The sequence below is a fragment of the Ursus americanus genome, chromosome 33 (assembly GCF_024610735.1).
Source record: "Ursus americanus isolate L20-20 chromosome 33, mUrsAme1.1.p, whole genome shotgun sequence".
Classification (NCBI taxonomy): Eukaryota; Metazoa; Chordata; class Mammalia; order Carnivora; family Ursidae; genus Ursus; species Ursus americanus.
Window position 1 is genome coordinate 9,285,587 of NC_142159.1, and position 16,293 is coordinate 9,301,879.

At 54.7% G+C, this 16,293-nt stretch overlaps 1 protein-coding gene and 1 pseudogene across 1 annotated transcript in view; both read right to left on the bottom strand.

Annotated features, from left to right (window-relative positions):
• Window positions 1-16,293, bottom strand: part of LOC123782464 (uncharacterized) — a 39,347-nt gene that overhangs the window by 19,636 nt on the left and 3,418 nt on the right. The gene's annotated exons all lie outside the window — the stretch shown is intronic.
• Window positions 1,069-10,649, bottom strand: LOC123782462 (DNA helicase MCM8-like; annotated as a pseudogene).

Below are 16,293 nucleotides of genomic sequence, written 5' to 3' on the forward strand. Positions count from 1 at the left end.
CCTGCTCAACAGGGAGCCTGCTTCTCCCTCACTCTCTGCCTGCTTCTTGTCCTGCTTGTGCTTTATTTCTCTGCCATATAAATAAATAAAATCCTTTTTTAAAAAAAAAACAGTATAATTTCTTCTTTAAAGCAATTTTATAGACATGGGCAGTCTAGTCAATTTCATAGTGATGTTGGTTGAATGTGATACAAAGGAGATACAGGTCTTTTCCAGGACGATAGGGTAGATAAAGGAAGCTTTAAGAATTCATGAGGGGGGAAAAAGGTGATAAAAGCTAGACTTCTTTTTCAGATGTCTTAAAATTTCTCTTTTTTTAAAGATTTTATTTATTTATTTGAGAGAGAGAGAGACAGAGATAGCAAGAAGAGAGCATGAGCAGGGAGGAGAGGGAGATGCAGACTCCCCACTGAGCAGGGAGCCCGATGTGGGGCTCGATCCCAGGACCCTGAGATCATGACCTGAGCCAAAGGCAGATGCTTAACCAACTGAGCCACCCAGGTGTCCCACAGATGTTTTAAAATTTCTATAAAACTTATTGTTCTAAAATTAATCATTTAACTGCGGTACATAAAATACACAGAATGCATTGCCTGACATCAAGATGGGAAACCGTCTCTTTTATATAATAAAATCCTTTTCTGGTCCATCTTGACCCAAGTCCTGGGTGTCCGATGGCCGATTTCTCTTGAGAGGCCTAAAGTTGTAATAAAAAGCATTGTTTTCATTGACTGCTTGGTATTCCCGTTCAATTTCAGTGAAGAAGCCACTTCTAGATCCTGATCCAGAGCCAGAGCGGGATCCAAAATAGCTCTCAGAAAGAGGGAAGACACCATTCAAGTTCTGGGACCTTGTCATTGAGGCAGGGTCGGTCCTTGGAGGAAGGATTCTGTTGGATTCACCGGGAAGTAGGCTGAATGTCAGTCCCTTCTCCTCAATGAAGTTTGCAGAATTACCGTCAGGACTGCGGCCTAGCCACTGGTACCCAGCTCTCCGCACAGGACAACCTTGAACTGAAGAATCCAAACCCAGGAGGAGGGCAAGAGCCAGGAGCAGCTGCATGCTGACCAGCTCGCCTCGGTGCCGCTGCCTGCACACCGGCCTCGCAGTTAGGAAATGCCGCAGCGTGCACTCTGTCCCTTGTAGAAAAAGTTCCAAAACCTCAGACCCTGCCCACAACACATGTCACAGTTTCCTCTCTCTGCTCCTGTCCCTGGCTGTGTCCTGGCCCAAGCTGCACAGCCTCCAACTGGGTCTTGTCACAGGGAGAATAGATCCTTTCTGAACTTATGGAAATCCATAGGCTGCCAAAAGAATATGAGAATACTCGCTGAGAGTTTCTGAATCTTGCAGGGATGGAGTAGGGACGAAAGATAAATGTTTTATATGTGTTTACATAGGAATGTTTTACCAAACTTCTAAAAGTCCAAGACAGCTTAAGAGAGAAAATGTTCTTAAATCTGGAAGAGCAGACATCAGGGAACCAGCAACGTTTCAAACAAGAATCATTAAAATATATATAAAATCAACACCTTTCCTATTACTACTTTTGGGATATCGTCTTCCAGAAGTTTGGGCATTGTTTTTTCCATATTCTTTAATAATCCCAGGAGGTCCCAGGTAGTCGTTCAGCATAGTTTACTAGTTTGAAAGTGGTAAACCTCTGGGCCTTTTTGCAAGAGGTAACCTTGGTCATTTAGTGATCCAACAAAATTTTCAAAATCAGCATCCTGAAATGTTTACGGCTTTTCGGCGATCTGCGGACGGTGATGAAATTGACATCCTCAGCATCTCTGTTGGCTGCTTCCTCCCTCCACTCCAACCTTGTCTGGGCCTCTGTTAGACAAACGAGAGATCCCAGTAGTGACTGGTGGGCCATCTCACCACTGGCTCTGTTTCCAGAGCTCAGGGTAAAAATCTTGAGGAATGTGAGCACTTCCGTGGGTAGCCATGGACGGACGTACTGCCAAGCATCACCAGCGTACTTTCTCAGTCGCTGCTGGGGGTCCGATCTCGGGTTTCTCCAGGAACCGCCTTTACTCTTTCTCCTAATGTTTCATCAGAAACCACTTCCAGTACAGAAGTATTTGAATCTTGACAATTCGTATGAGCTGCCACGGTTCTCCGCATTCCAGCTCTTCATGCAATCCCACGTTCAGACGATAAGTGGTCATGCTTCACCTTGGGAGTGCCCCAGGCTAGAGACCAAGTCAACCCTGGACAGCAAGGCGCTCCCCCTTTTTCAATTCTCAGAAGCCGTTTGTCTTTACAGTCGTGCCCCCCAATTGGACTTGGAGCAGCAAGCCTGGACGTTCCCTCAGGAAGGCGCAGAACCACGCCAGCCTCAACGCTTCGCTGCTGCGTTACTTCTAACAAGACGTCGCGTGGATTATCCATCTTCTCGGTTTCGTCTAGTCCACACCTACTGGGATCACCAAGCAGTAGGGCACCAGCTTCCAAAGCGAAATCTCCGGAAGAACTAGCTTCCGAACGAGTGACCGTCAAGCCAGAGGTGTGGTCTCACCACAAACACACGCCCCATGGAGCAACGTGCTCGCTGCTGTAAGCTCCGACTCGTTCCCGAGCCTGCAGCTCCGACTGCAAAGACACGGGGTCTCCTCAAATCGGAATTCTGTTCTTGTCACCTGCCTGTTTTTGGCTTCCCCCAAAGAGTGCTACTGCCGAACCTGCTTTAACCAGTTCATGAGCAGGGGCCCTGGCTGGCTCCGTCAGAAGAGCATGCGACTCTCGATCCTGGGTGGTGAGTTCGAGCCCACGCTGGGTGTAGAGATTATTTAAAAGACTAAAACTTGAAAAAAAAAGTTCATAAGCAAAAATGACAAGGCAAAGCAGGCTGACAATGAGTTTAAACAGGGTTTCAGGGGTGTCTGGGTGGCTCAGTTGTTAAGCGTCTGCCTTCGGCTCAGGGCGTGATCCTGGCGTTATGGGATCGAGCCCCACATCAGGCTTCTCCACTAGGAGCCTGCTTCTTCCTCTCCCACTCCCCCTGCTTGTGTTCCCTCTCTCGCTGGCTGTCTCTCTCTGTCAAATAAATAAATAAAATATTTTTTAAAAAATAAACAGGGTTTCAGCCTCAATCTCTCGGAGGGCATCAAGGTCTTTAAGTCAGAACCCCATCAACGCTCCACGCTTACACCCATCCTCGGAAGCCTTTGTTTTCTGTCTTTTGCTCTTGCTAACAAAATCTCCTCCAGGGTACAAAAGGAACTGCCTTTGTCATTATTCCGAGAACCTTCTTTGGCATTTGAGACTTTGACAGCTCAACTTCCTCAATGCATCCAGTCCCGTGTTATCAAATCTTACTCTGTTTGAATGCAGTCTTCCCATTAGTTCCAGAAATTATCAGAACCCCGTATTTGTCCAAGTCTTCTCCATGAATCTTCTTAAAACTGAGACACATTTGCAAGAGTGTCAGAGTAAAGCACCAACAGCAAATGACGAAAAAACTCAAAACCAGCTGTTGTTGAAGATCTGGTTAGATTTCGTTACAATGCAATCAACAAGGAAATTGGTTATTTTGTGACACATAACACTTTCATAATTAGAATTATAAGTGGTGACATTATACCAGGACATATCAACTCCTGAAGAATTCTGGAACACTGACATCTACTCTCCAATGCTTCCCATGTAGCTGGACACAGCAAATAAACCCAATTAGAAACAAAACAAAACACTCCATTTACAAGTTGAATTTTGGGAAGTTTGTCAGAAATCCCAGAACATTTTAAAGCACATGACTAAAAAGGATCACAAGTCATTACAAAACTGAATACTTAATGATCCATCCCACTGAAGTGACAATAAGAGATTCTAAAGGCAAATACAGAGGGTTATATAGTTGTTAGCAAAACTTAGCTCTTTTAATAGCGAGAAGATTCAATTTTAAGTAATCAAAGACCTAACAAGGACAAAACATGGAAACTTTGTTTTTCTAGGAAGATTACATGAAAGATAAAGAAAAACCTTTGTTCACAATTTCTTATTAAGACCAATAACTAAGAAAACCAACCTTTTTTTTTTTAAGATTTTATTTTTAAGTAATCTCTACACCCAATGTGGGGCTCGAACTCACAACCCCAAAATCAAGAGTCTCATGCTCCACCAACGGAGCCAGCCAGGTGTCCCCGAATATCATTTTAACAGAGAGAAAAACCAAATTCCAGTCTTATACTGGTTTACTTCTGATACCAAACTCACTCATTCCAAAGAGATGAATTTTTGTTTATTTGGGTTTTGGGAGAAGGCGAGAGAGAATCCCAAGCAGGCTCCATGACCAGTGTGGAGCCCAGCATGCGGCTCAATGTCATAACCCTGAGATCATGACCTGAGCCAAAATTAAGGTCAGACACTCAAGTAACTGAGCCATCCAAGCATCCCAGTTTGTTTTTTTCAAGATTCTATTTATTTATATGAGAGAGAGAGAGAGCACAAGCAGGGAGGAAGGGCAGAGGGAGAGGAAGAAGCAGACTCCCCACTGAGCAGGGGGCCCCAAGCAGGACTCCATCCCAGGACCCTGGGATCATGACCTGAGATGAAGGCAGGCACTTAACCGACAGCCATTTTAAAGTAAGCTTTAAGTAAAAGTGGGGTTTGAACTCATAACCCCGAGATCAAGAGTTACATGTTACACCAACTGAACCAGCCAGGTGCCCCAATAATAAGATGAATTTTTTCTTTAATTATGCAGTCCCTTCTTTTTCCTTCCCTGTCATCTCCCACGTCGATACGTACTTTTTTTTTTAAAGATCTGTTTATTTTTAAGATTTATTTATTTATTTGCCAGAGAGAGACAGCGCACAAGCAGGGGGAGGGCAGACAGGAGAAGCAGACTCCCTGCTGAGCAAAGAACCCAACATAGGAATCAATCCCAGGACCCTGGGATCCTGACCTGAGCTGAAGGCAGACGCTTAACTGACTGAGCCACCCAGGTGTCCCTTGTTCATCAATTTTAGAGAGAGAGCGTGCACAGTGGGAAGGGGCAGAGGGAGAGAGAATCTGAAGCAGACTCTGCACTGAGCACGAAGTCCCACGCGGGGCTCAGTCCCACGACCCCCGAGATCGTGACCTGAAACAACACCAAGAGTCGGGCACTGTATCAAGGTGCCACCCAGGCGCCCCGATACACACTTGGGATAAGAACACGCAGGGCGTTGCGTGGATCTGAGTCCGTGTGGGTGCTGGGAGGCGTCGACCAGAATCCCCACCAGGAATGAAGGGCTCTCAGCTGTGGGGAAGCCGCCAGCAATCCTCCCCGCTCGGAGGCCATCGGGCACGGCCCTGACTGAAGACAGCGGCCTTGTCAAGGTCACGCCCTCTTCCCAGGTGCTCACATCCAATGACTATTCATTAGGAGGGTATGAAAGTCCAGCCCGTCGCCCCAGTTTCCGATGGTTCTGAAGGGTACTCTAACTTTCGGAACCCCAGAGAATCAGCTAAGGCTTCTGTGGGTCCACGTCTGCCGGGTCTGGCTCCTCCCCACCTTTCCCTTCCCGGCGCTGATCCCTCCTTAACAAGCTTGTACTAATCTCCGTCATCTTCCTCCGTCCCGACCACAACAAATTCCCTCCCGAAGATGCCGTCTCCCAAACCGACAGCTCTGCTTTTCTCAGATTTCGTCCTACACTCTCCCTCTTTAAATAACCGGTCTCACTTTCTTTGCATCGAGCTGTTTCTTTTATTAGTTCTAGTAGCCGTGATTACATTTATTCTTAGCTCCTAAAAACCTTCGTTTGTACTGAGAAGTAGTCATTGTGAGCCGTTTGTTGCGCTGGTGTTTCCGTAGCAGGAGCCGAGCGGATAAGCCTATGCTCGGTCATCAGTTACATCTGTTTATTCTCCACAAGGATGTGTAGTTTGCCCGTAAAACTATGAGACATTAGACAAAGTTGTAAGGTTTTTTCCCGTCCTAGCGAATGTTGCAGGAGAGGCGACCCGACTGCGGCAAACACAGCGAACAGAAGTTCCCCATCTACGGCTGACAACTCTACACACATGCTCATTCCCATTCAAGCAACGCCCTTAAATTAGGTTCAATGTCAAATCTTCTCCCAGATGATGGGCACCTGAGTTTCAGAATGCCCAATCCTTACAAGTACTTGCCTTTAAAGCAACTAAACGGGGCTCGTTCACAAATCAACTTTAGCAACACCCTCCAGAGGCAGAGAAGACAGCTCACCGTCACAACGTGCTCGGACACACAAACACGCCACCAAGATGCAAACATGATCCTAAAGCCCCCATTTCCAAATACATTACCATCTATGGATCCATTCATTGGTCATTTTTCTCCAGAGTCTAATGAACATTGTGGCCAAGCTTGGCGGCAAAAAGAGGTTGCCCGATTTTGGAGAACACGGCCCCAAGGGCTGCATTCCGGAATCAAACTGTCATTTCCCCACTTCCAGTTAGAACACGGCCAGTTTTATCCAAAGATCCCAAAAGTTGCAGCAGCAGACAGACCAGCCGAAGCCCCGAGCCCCCGGGGCCGCCCCCGCTGAACCAAACGGCTCCCTAGGCTGCGTGGTCTTCAGCAAGAAACGGAGGTGAAGAGGACCCAAACCCCCTCATTACAGGCCACCAAAGGGGAGGCGGCCATCTAGGAGAGCTGGACCAAATGAGAGGCAGGAAAAGATGAGGGGCCGTCCCCCAAGACGTGCTCACCGAGGCAAGTCTGTCCCAACCGGCGCCCCAAACCGCGCGTCCTTGCCGCAGGCGTGGAGTTCGGCGCTGAAAGCGGGGGACCCCCGCCGGGGTGGGGCCCTGGGGACGGTCCCCACGACAGAGGCGAGGCGGCCCGGCTGGCCCCCAGCGGCCTCCCTGGAGGAGCGGCAGCGGCGTCTGCGGGCAGGGGGGAAGGTCATGCGCGCAAAGCTGCGGCGGCGCCGCTGAGCCCCCGGGGCCTCTGCTTCCCGGGCTCGGCCGCGCGCGGGGGAAGCAGGGGGGCCTGCCGGCCCACGAGCAGGAACCCAAGCGAACGGGGAGGGCCGGGCCTAGATCCCGCAGCCCCAGCGCAGGGGGGCGGCACCGCCTCCCCCCAGACGCCACCTGGTCTGTCCCGTCTTGAGGAGGATTTAAAGAGAACCAGACACGGACCGGTAGCTTCAGCAAGTTGCAAGAGAGCTTCACTGTCAACGCTGGCGTCCAAAGAAACTTAAGTCGATCCAAGCTCGGTCCAGGACCACAGAGAGAAACCAGGCGAGGCAACAGGCCCGGGTGTGGCACAGAAAGTTCCGGGCGCCCCGAGGCTGCTCCCCGGTGGTGCACTGGCCAGAAGCGTGCGGGCCGCGCGGGGCGCCAGGCGACGCCGACAAGAGGGCCCTTCGCGGCTGTCTTTGTAACAGCCCCAAACTAGAAGTGCCCCCAAAGTCGGCCCCACGGTGACGTGGAGAAGCCGGGGCGCGTCTCTGGCACCGAGGACCCCGCAGGTGGGGCGAGCAGATCACAGTGAGCGAGGCAACAGGGAGACCGCACAGACAAGACAGCCCGACACATGTGAGCACAAGCTTTAATTCCACATATATAAGCTTTTCAAACAGGCCACACTAAACCGTAGCTGCTTGAAAAATCTACATTATGCTATTAGAGGTTGTGTGTGCTTTCGGCCTAAGGGAAGGGGGCCCGGGCGCCTCTGGGCGCGCTGGCCCTGGTCTGCTTCTTGACCGGTGGCCAGGACAGGGGACGAGGCCTCCTGCAAGTTGACTGAGCCAACAGTCAGGTGTCACGGCTTTCCCAGAGGTGTATTATACTCCCGGTGCAAGAGTCTCACCGCTAGGGGTGCCTGGGTGGCACAGCCGTTAAAGCGTCTGCCTTTGGCTCAGGGCGTGATCCCGGCGTTATGGGATCGAGCCCCACATCAGGCTCCTCTGCTATGAGCCTGTTTCTTCCTCTCCCACTCCCCTGCTTGTGTTCCCTCTCTCGCTGGCTGTCTCTATCTCTGTCAAATAAATAAATAAAATCTTAAAAAAAGTCTCACCGCTAGGCAAGTGGGGATTTAATCCGATCCTATCAGAAGCCAAATCTCTTTCTTCCTGAGATGGAATACTTATCCTCAAGTCCCACTTTCCAGGAACGCAGGGTGTTTCTTAGAGAGTCTCTTCAAAACCTCCGGGAGGTTCCTACAGAAATGCAAATTAGAACCCCCATAACCTTGTGTGTTACACCCGGCCTTCAACAGGGAACCTGTGGCCAGAAAGCTCCAGAAGGGAGAGGGAAGTCTGGGGGCTGCAGGGCTTGGACTCCCGACTGCTGTCCTCCTGAGGGGACAACACAAAGGAACGAGCTCCAAGCACAAAGGTGTTTACCCGGTCGGTCGGCAGTGTTTAGAACAGGACGCACAGCGACAGCTGCCCTCGCCCACAGGAGACCCACTTGAGCCAGCCTCCGAAGTCCGCTGGGGTCGCTCTGCAGTCCCCACGTGGATGTACAGTCCCCTCCCCTGTTCTGGAATTTATTTCCATGAGAAGTCTTACAAAGGCTTGCATATTAAATATCATTTACTGATTCACCTTCATTGGGAAGACTCGAATTAATGGAAAAGAAAAATTCATGACCACACACATCAGTAACTACGACGTGGTGTTATTTCTGTCCTTCAGCTGCCTTTAAGTCGACTGTAGATTCTTGCAATGATCCTTCAGGCCTCCGAATGTTTTCTCTCCAGCGTCTCTTGGCAAGAGATTTGAGGAGCCTCCGGCAGCATCCCCAGCGGTTCTTCCAAGCCAGAAATCTGTGCTGGACCCGACAGCGCGCCTGGTGCCTGGCAGCTCCCGCAGGGCCACCTCGGCTTAGTGACTGGGGGCGCTAGGGTCCCTGTGAAGAAACTGCCAGGACCTGCGACCGTCCGAGGACGTTTTCTCCTTGTCTTTTGGGCTACTCCTTCTTACTGGAATATCTCTTTGTACCGGAATAAGACATGAGGTTCCTGCAAAATGTCAGTAGGAGGCCAAGTGACTGAGCAAATACTGACCCAGCACCGACTGCACACCTGGCCCCTCGGAGGGGGCTTACACCTGTCAAGTTACCCGGCCTCACCACACCCTCGTGAGGGCAGCGCACTGTCCCAATCTTAGAGGAGGCCATGGGAGATTCTAGGCAGGATAGGACCCTTTCTACCTTCTTGCTGTGTGACCTTGGACAAGTTACTTAATCCTGGGTCGTGGGTTCCCATCTGTAAAATAAGGACAGTAATTCATATCCCTATCTCCCAATTCCGTGGGGAGGCTCAGGAGTCGGAGACCTGGCCTGGAGCCCTGCCACAGGGAGGGAGGCACCTGCTGGGGCCCACTGCGGCCAGGCCACCTGGGGTCCCTAGCATGAGCTGATGCGGATGCCACGGAGTCTGGCTGCTCCCTGGGCCTCTGGTCCCCTTAGCGGTGGTGAGATAGGTCATCGCAAACATCCCAGGATTGTGGCCTGTCTGATAAAAAAGCGAACTTCTACAGGCCTGGGCTGGATGCCCAAGCTAGGGGCTGGGCTAGGCGAGTTTGGTGGGTGGGGCGGGCACCGCAGAGCCCCGAGGCAGGAAATTCAGGGCCAGAGTCTGGATTTAGATCAAGCAGTCCCGGGGCCCAGCCCAGTTCTGTCACTTACCATTTTGGGTTTCTGTGTCTGAGTTTCCTGTGCTGCGGATACGGGAGGCCGTGTTCCAGCAGCGCCTCGAAGAGGCTCCCACGCGTGGTAAATCTGACTCCACCCTCCACCCCCCTACCCCTCACCGGGTTTCGTCCGGTTCGGCTCCGCCACAGAGTTTTGTGTCCTCCCTCCCCACGCCGAGTCCTTTCTCTCGGAGGCCCGTGACCTAGGATGAGGCCCCGGGGAGCACACGTGCGCTCTCAGGATCTCGGGTGGGGTCCGGGCCCCGCTTCTCCGTTGCAAACACGGCGGCACTCGGCACCGGGACGCGAGGCGCGCGGGGCGGGGGCTGCGCGGGGGCTGCGCGGGGGCTGCGCGGGGGCTGCGCGGGGGCTGCGCGGGGGCTGCGCGGGGGCTGCGCGGGCGCAGGTGCAGGGCCTCGCCGCCAGGTGGCGCCGATGCTGGCCTCGGCCGGGACCCGCCTGCCTGCGGCGTCCAGGCTTCCGCGAGGGCCCCCCACCGGCGCCCCCCGCTCCACCGCGGTGTCTCGGGCTTACTCCCGCCGCCCCCAGCCCTAGGTCTGGCTACCAAGCCCTGGAACCGTAGTCCTGTCTCACCGAGAGGGGGAAAAGCGAATCGGGGCGACCTGACACATGATCGAGCTGTGTGACCTTGGGGCATGTCACACACCCTCCGCGGGCCTTCTTACTTTGACTTTACAAAGTACTTTATTCAAGATCCGGACCCCGTGATATCAACAGAACTGGGACCGGCCCAGGGTGGCAGTGTCGGGGTGGGAGAAACGACCAAATGGTCTGAGAGCCTGAGCGTTGCTCTCTGCGGGGCCGGCTGAAGGACAGGTAGAGGGACGGCGCTCCCAGGGGGCCCCGGCTGCTCTTGGCACAAAGGGCGGAAGACGGCTGGCCCGCATGCTGCCAACTCTGGAGCTCCCTTGCCCCCACGGACCTGCCCTGGAGGATTCTCACCTTGAACCGCAGGCTCCAGAGGGCCAGCCTCTGCTCCCCCACTGCCTCATCAGCAGTGTGATCTGTCATCAAACGGAGGAGCCACATCCCTGTGGTACCCAGCATGCACTTCTAGTTGTCTCCCAATATCCATTTCCCAGCGTCCCTTGGGGCTGGGTGTGGCCCCCGACCTTGTTCTGACCAATGGGAAGGGAGCATTCTGGACGTGTGCGTTGGCGGCTGTGCCTTTGCAAAGAGCCAGGAGCACAGTCCCGTTTCCCAGCCCCATTCTCCCTGGCTGGTCCCCAGACTCAGGGAGGGGGACTAGCGAGCATCTTCAACCTCAAAGACGAGGTGGGTGCCACACCTGGGGAATGGCAGAGCCACAAGATGGAAGGAGCCTGGGTCCTTCACGTGGGGCGGGGGGGAGGGGCTCCCTGTTGACTCTAGACCACTCGTGCTCCAGCTAGAAAGTAAAGGAGAAATTTTCTATCTTGCTTCAAGTCACTTGAAGTTCTTCAGTTCTCTGCTAACATCAGCCAGGTCCATCGTTCTGTCACTGAGCTGAACAGTCATTCCGGTAGCTCCTATCGAGCAGGGCCTTCCTCCATGCCAGCCGTGTTGGTGGCTGTCCCGGGCTGTCTACACGGCATGACACACCGCGCCAAGCTCAGTGGCTCACCCCAAACACAGATTCCTTGTCAGTGTTACGTGTCACCACTGCGGGCTGGCTGCCGCCCTGCTGCGTCCCAGGCACATTTCTCTGCACTCCGGTGCTGTTTTCCTACTTTACAGGAAACATGGGGACATAATTCTCTCCGCTGAGGTTTTTCTTATCCCGTGGTTCCTGCTGTGAGCGCTTCCAGACAAAAGGGGGAAGCAGATCTCCACAGGTAAACCTGGGCTTCAGTCTCTTGCTGGACACATGTGTCGTGGCTGAGGCTATGGGGGGCAGGCATGTGCCCCAGTCACATTCCTGGCCCCCAGCCCTCCTCTAAGCTTCTGGTAGATCACCCAACTCCCAAGGTCCTATCCCCACACTCCCCAAGGCTGGCAGTCACTTGTAGGGACCTGTCACCCTCTCCCAGGCATCTGAGAGAATCTACACTTCCTGCCCCTTCCCCTTTGGACTGCCTGAGAGTGGCTTCTCCCTCGAGCTCCCTGATCCCAGCTGAGCCAATCAGAATGTTCAAGAAATTGAAAAAGAACACAGAGATGAAGCAAAACATCAGAGCTAAGCTAAGAGCAGTATCGGTAACAGTGACGGCAAAGGCAGCCGGGGTTTACTGGGCACTCGTGCACAGGCCCGGGAGTGCTTGGCAAGCACGGAAGCCTGGCAACCCCGTGACACAGGCCACTGGCCTGCAGTCAGATGAAGACACGGAGGCTCAGAGGCCAGGTGACCATCCTGAAGTTACTTGGGCATGCGTCTCCTTTGGAATTAACCCCTTGAACCGGGCATTCAGTCCTCTCCTGCCTCATCTCCTGCCATCCCCACTGCCCTTCCTCCACACGACTCCCTAATTCTCTCCCTGTGCCCCTCCGGGTCACTGCCCGCCGGGCAATGTCTGCCCGACATTCTTTCCAAGCCTCACCCAAATGGCCCCTCTTCTGGGAAGCATCACTGTCCCTCCTCCGTGGTGCCCTGGGCCCCCAACCCATGGCACAGCCTGGAGATCACATGTGGCGCCCCCTCTTCCATGCAGATCAGCTTCGCTAGGGTAGGAGCAGCCTCAGGGGGGCACCCCGGAATCTGTGCTGGGCCCTCTCATGTGCTACCCCCACTTCATGTTCCCAACGCTTCTGGGAGCAGGGGGCCTCCAGCACCCCTCCGTTCTACAGAGCATGAAAAGGAGTGCTCGGGAAGACAGAGCGATCTTCCCCGGGTCACACAGCCCGTAAGGGGCCAGGCCACAGGTCAAGCCTGAATCACCGACTCCTAAGTCTGCGCTCTTCTCAAAATCACTTCCTTCCTTCCTGCCCCAGGGCCCCAGAGGATGGGGCAAAGCGAGAGAGAGGGGGAAGGGTCAGGGTGGGAGGGGGCCAGAGCAGCTGGCTTCAGGGAAGGAACCAGAGGACCTGGGAGGCAGTGGCCAGCTGCTTCACGCTGCTCTGCAGGGGGCAGGCCTCCCCAGGGCCACACCTGCTCCCAGGTGGGCCTGGGGCTCCGTGTCCCCACCTTCTCTCCACGCTCTCAGAGAAATATTACAGGTGCCATGTTCACAGTTTGTCAAGTCCTTCCCCAGGCACATTAGATCAGGCTACTCCCCTGCTTTAAAACCTCCCATGGCTCCCAGTGCCAGAGGGCTGAGCCCTATATCCAGAGCCTGGTGTTCGAGGAGCTCTGCAGTCAGGCCCTGAGCCCTTCATCCCATTCCCTGCTCCCTCTCCAGCACCTGACCCCCACCCCCACCTCCAGGCTGTCCTCCTGCTGTTCCTGCTCCCTGGAATAGCCTCCCGGGGCTGCAGCCTGGGTAACTCTTCTGACCCTGAGACCCAGGAGGAAGGCCCCCTCGTCCCTGAAGTCCTCCCTGCTGCCTGCCCCTGACATGGAGTCGGCTGTCGCTTCCTCAACTTTTGGTGGATGGTCTATTCACCTCACCGCCTGAGGTATCAGGATGAGGCCCTGGGGCTGGCTCCTCGCTGGTCCCCAGAAGAGGGGGCTGAAGAGATACAATCACTGGCCTCACATTCACATTTCATGGGAGAGGAAACTGATCAGAGGCCAGAAAAGCTCCAGGGCTGCCGTGTTTCCTGTGACGTTCCCTCCTCCTGATAGGCCTTTGCATGCCTTGCTACCATTCGCCACTGTTCTGCAGAGGGGGAAACAGAGACACAGGGGTGAACTGACTTGGCCACGGTCACAGGGCTCGTGGGACGTAGTGTAGCGTTGCCTGGGTGACAAGGGGTGATCGTGTCACCTCCCTCTCAGGGTTGTCTTGCACACTTAAGAAGGTAACAGGTATGAAGGGGCTGGTAGCCAGGGGGAGCTTGACAAGATGGTGCCATCCTACTGTCATCCCTCCCCGAGGGACTCAGGCAGGAGGCTGGCTTTGCCCTGTCCCCCAGGAGGGTCTCATCTCCTTGGCCTTCCCAGTGTCACCCAGGCTCTGCTCCTTCTCTTTTCTGGGCTTGGGAGAGCAATGGAGAGGGGGAGCTCATTCTTCCCAAGAGCTTTGCCAGTGGCACAGAGACACCAGGGAAGAAGCCCATCGCCCAGCTCAGAGCTTCCATGGGTGGGGTGATGGACTTGGGGTTCCCATCCCAGCAACCCCTGAAGCCTGAGCCCGGGGTGCGAACCTTTCACTGCGGAGCCTGAAGCACCGCTCTGCCATTCACTGGCTGGGTCACCCAGGTCCCATCACTGTGTCTCTCTAGGCATTGATTTCTGCCCCTATAAAATGAGGCATTGGGACTGGGACTCTCGATTCCACTTGCCAATTGTTTCTTATTGAATCGGCCCATCCGTTCTTCCTGGGAAGGACCCATTCCAGAGGCAGGAGCGCCAAGGGACTCTGGCGATGTGCCTGAGGTCACCCAGTGAATAAGCAGTAGAATCAAAACCGGGTCTCAGAGCCGTGCTCTCTCCCCTGCACCGGCTCCGGGCTTCTCAGCTGAGGCTGTGGTCCGGCTGGACTGGAGCCACAGGGCGTTCAGCTGTGTGCTCTAAGTGCTTCCGGGGCGGCCAGAGACAAGGATGGCTTTAGAAACCCCTGGGACTGAGGCAGGAAATCCAGGGCAGCCCCGACCCAGCCAGCAGGGCTGCTCCGGAACTGGAGAGAGGAAGGAGTTCCCAGGCCCTGCTCCGCTGTGGCCTCAGGTGGGGCCGTGACATGCGGGGGATGACAGCTGCTCCCTCCCCAGCGTGGCTTTTGGAGAGGACATGGAGCCTCAAGTTGGCAGGGACCTCAGGGTCCCTGTGTCTGGTTCGCTGCCTTCCTGGAGAAGCCTGGGGGAGAAATGTCGACCACCTTGACCCCAGGGGACACCTCGTCCAGGCCCCTCCTGGTGCAGAAGTTAAGGAGTCCCGGTCACACAGAGACAGATCCAGGAGGGAACTGATGTCCCAATATTAAGGCCCCTGGCTTCCCACACACCTGCGCGTCCATAGGGCCAAACCAAGCAGGCCGCATGGAGCTCCCTCTGTGGAGGGGGAGACACCCACCAGCCTGGCTGTGTGTCTGCCCCCAGATCTCGGCCTCTCTGAGCCACTTGCCTCCTCTGTAAACTGGGCCTGTCCCTGGCCTCTCAGAGCTCTTGAGAGAATCAAGTGGGGTTATATTGAGGAAAAGAGACCCCTTTTCTCACCACCACCCCAAATGACCCCAGGGGAGGTTTCTGTAACTCCCAAATACTGTCTTCTGTGCCCCAAACCCCAGGGTCAGAGGAGGGACTGGCTGTCCCGTGGGCAGTCGCTTGCTCCAGATACTCAACATCTGTGTTCTTACTCAAGCTTCGAAATGACACTGGGAGGTAAGTATTCTTACCCCCTTTTTGTGCAGAAGGGGAAACTGAGTCCTTTCCTGCTGTCTGGGCTGGAGTCCCAGGGGTGCAGATTAGGAGAGACCCCCAGGCACAGGCCAGTGGAGGGCCAGGGCTCAGGGAGGGGCAGGACAGACCAGTCCTCCCCTCAGAGCTCAACACCGGGGGACACAGGACCCAGGCTCGAATCCCAAACACCGATCTCAGTTCTGTGAGCAGTGCCCCGAAGGAGAGGCTCAGGGGAGGGTGTATAATGGAGGGGTCAGTGAGGGGTGAGGTGGACCAGCCCTGGGGGCCCACAGAAGGCGCAGAGAAGGTCTGAAGGACGGGAAGGAACCGAGGGGATGATCGGGAGTGGGAGTTCCTGGCAGGAGTCAAGGCAGGGGCCAAGCCCCAAGGCCAGAGCACAGATATGGGGATGGGAACAAGTTCAGCTACCAGGGAGGGAGGAAGGTGAGGGCCAGGAGCCAGTCTGTGCAGATGAGAAAGGATTTTAAACTCCATTCGGACAACACTGGGGAGCCACTGAGGGTTTTAAGCAGAGTGATTGGTTTAGATCCACGGTAGAAAGATGGCTGGCGCCCCTGTGCAGAACAGTGGCCCTGGGGCAGGCAGAAGGCAGCTGATTGGGGATCCAAAGAGGAGGGTCCACAGCACTTGAAGGATTGGGGAGGATGAGGAAGAGGAGGGAGCCTAAGGTGACCACTGGGCCTCTAGTGGGCAGTGGGGCCCTTTACAGAGTGGGGAACAGGAGGAGTAGGAATGGGCCATGATCACTGGGAGCAGGGAAACTTCTGGGGAGGTGTCTGGTTGCTGAAAGTGAGGCTGGGCGTGTGGGCCCAGGCCGGTGGAGCCCCAACATCAGGGGAGGGCAGAGGAGGCCCAGAGGAAGAAGAGTCGGGAGAGGCAGACAGGAAGAACACATGGTAAATGCCAGGGCAGGTGGAGTCGCAAGGACAAGGACTGGAGACTGTCCGAGAGTTGGTGTCCCCAGGAAAAGCAGCCACGGAGGGACAGGGCCGCAGATGATGTTGGACGGGGCGTCGAGTGAGCGGCAGGTGGCACTGCTGGAGGGCCGGGTGGGGGGCGTATGTGGGGGCGTATGAGGGGTCGATGTGAGGGAATGGAGGAAGCGCAGAGTCGACTGGGGTTCTCGAGCAAAGGCAGTGGCAGGAAGGAGGCCACCGCCTCAGTGGAACGTGGGTCACAGCCCAGGCGCAGAGCGGAGGGAGATCTCTCCAGGGCTCGGGCT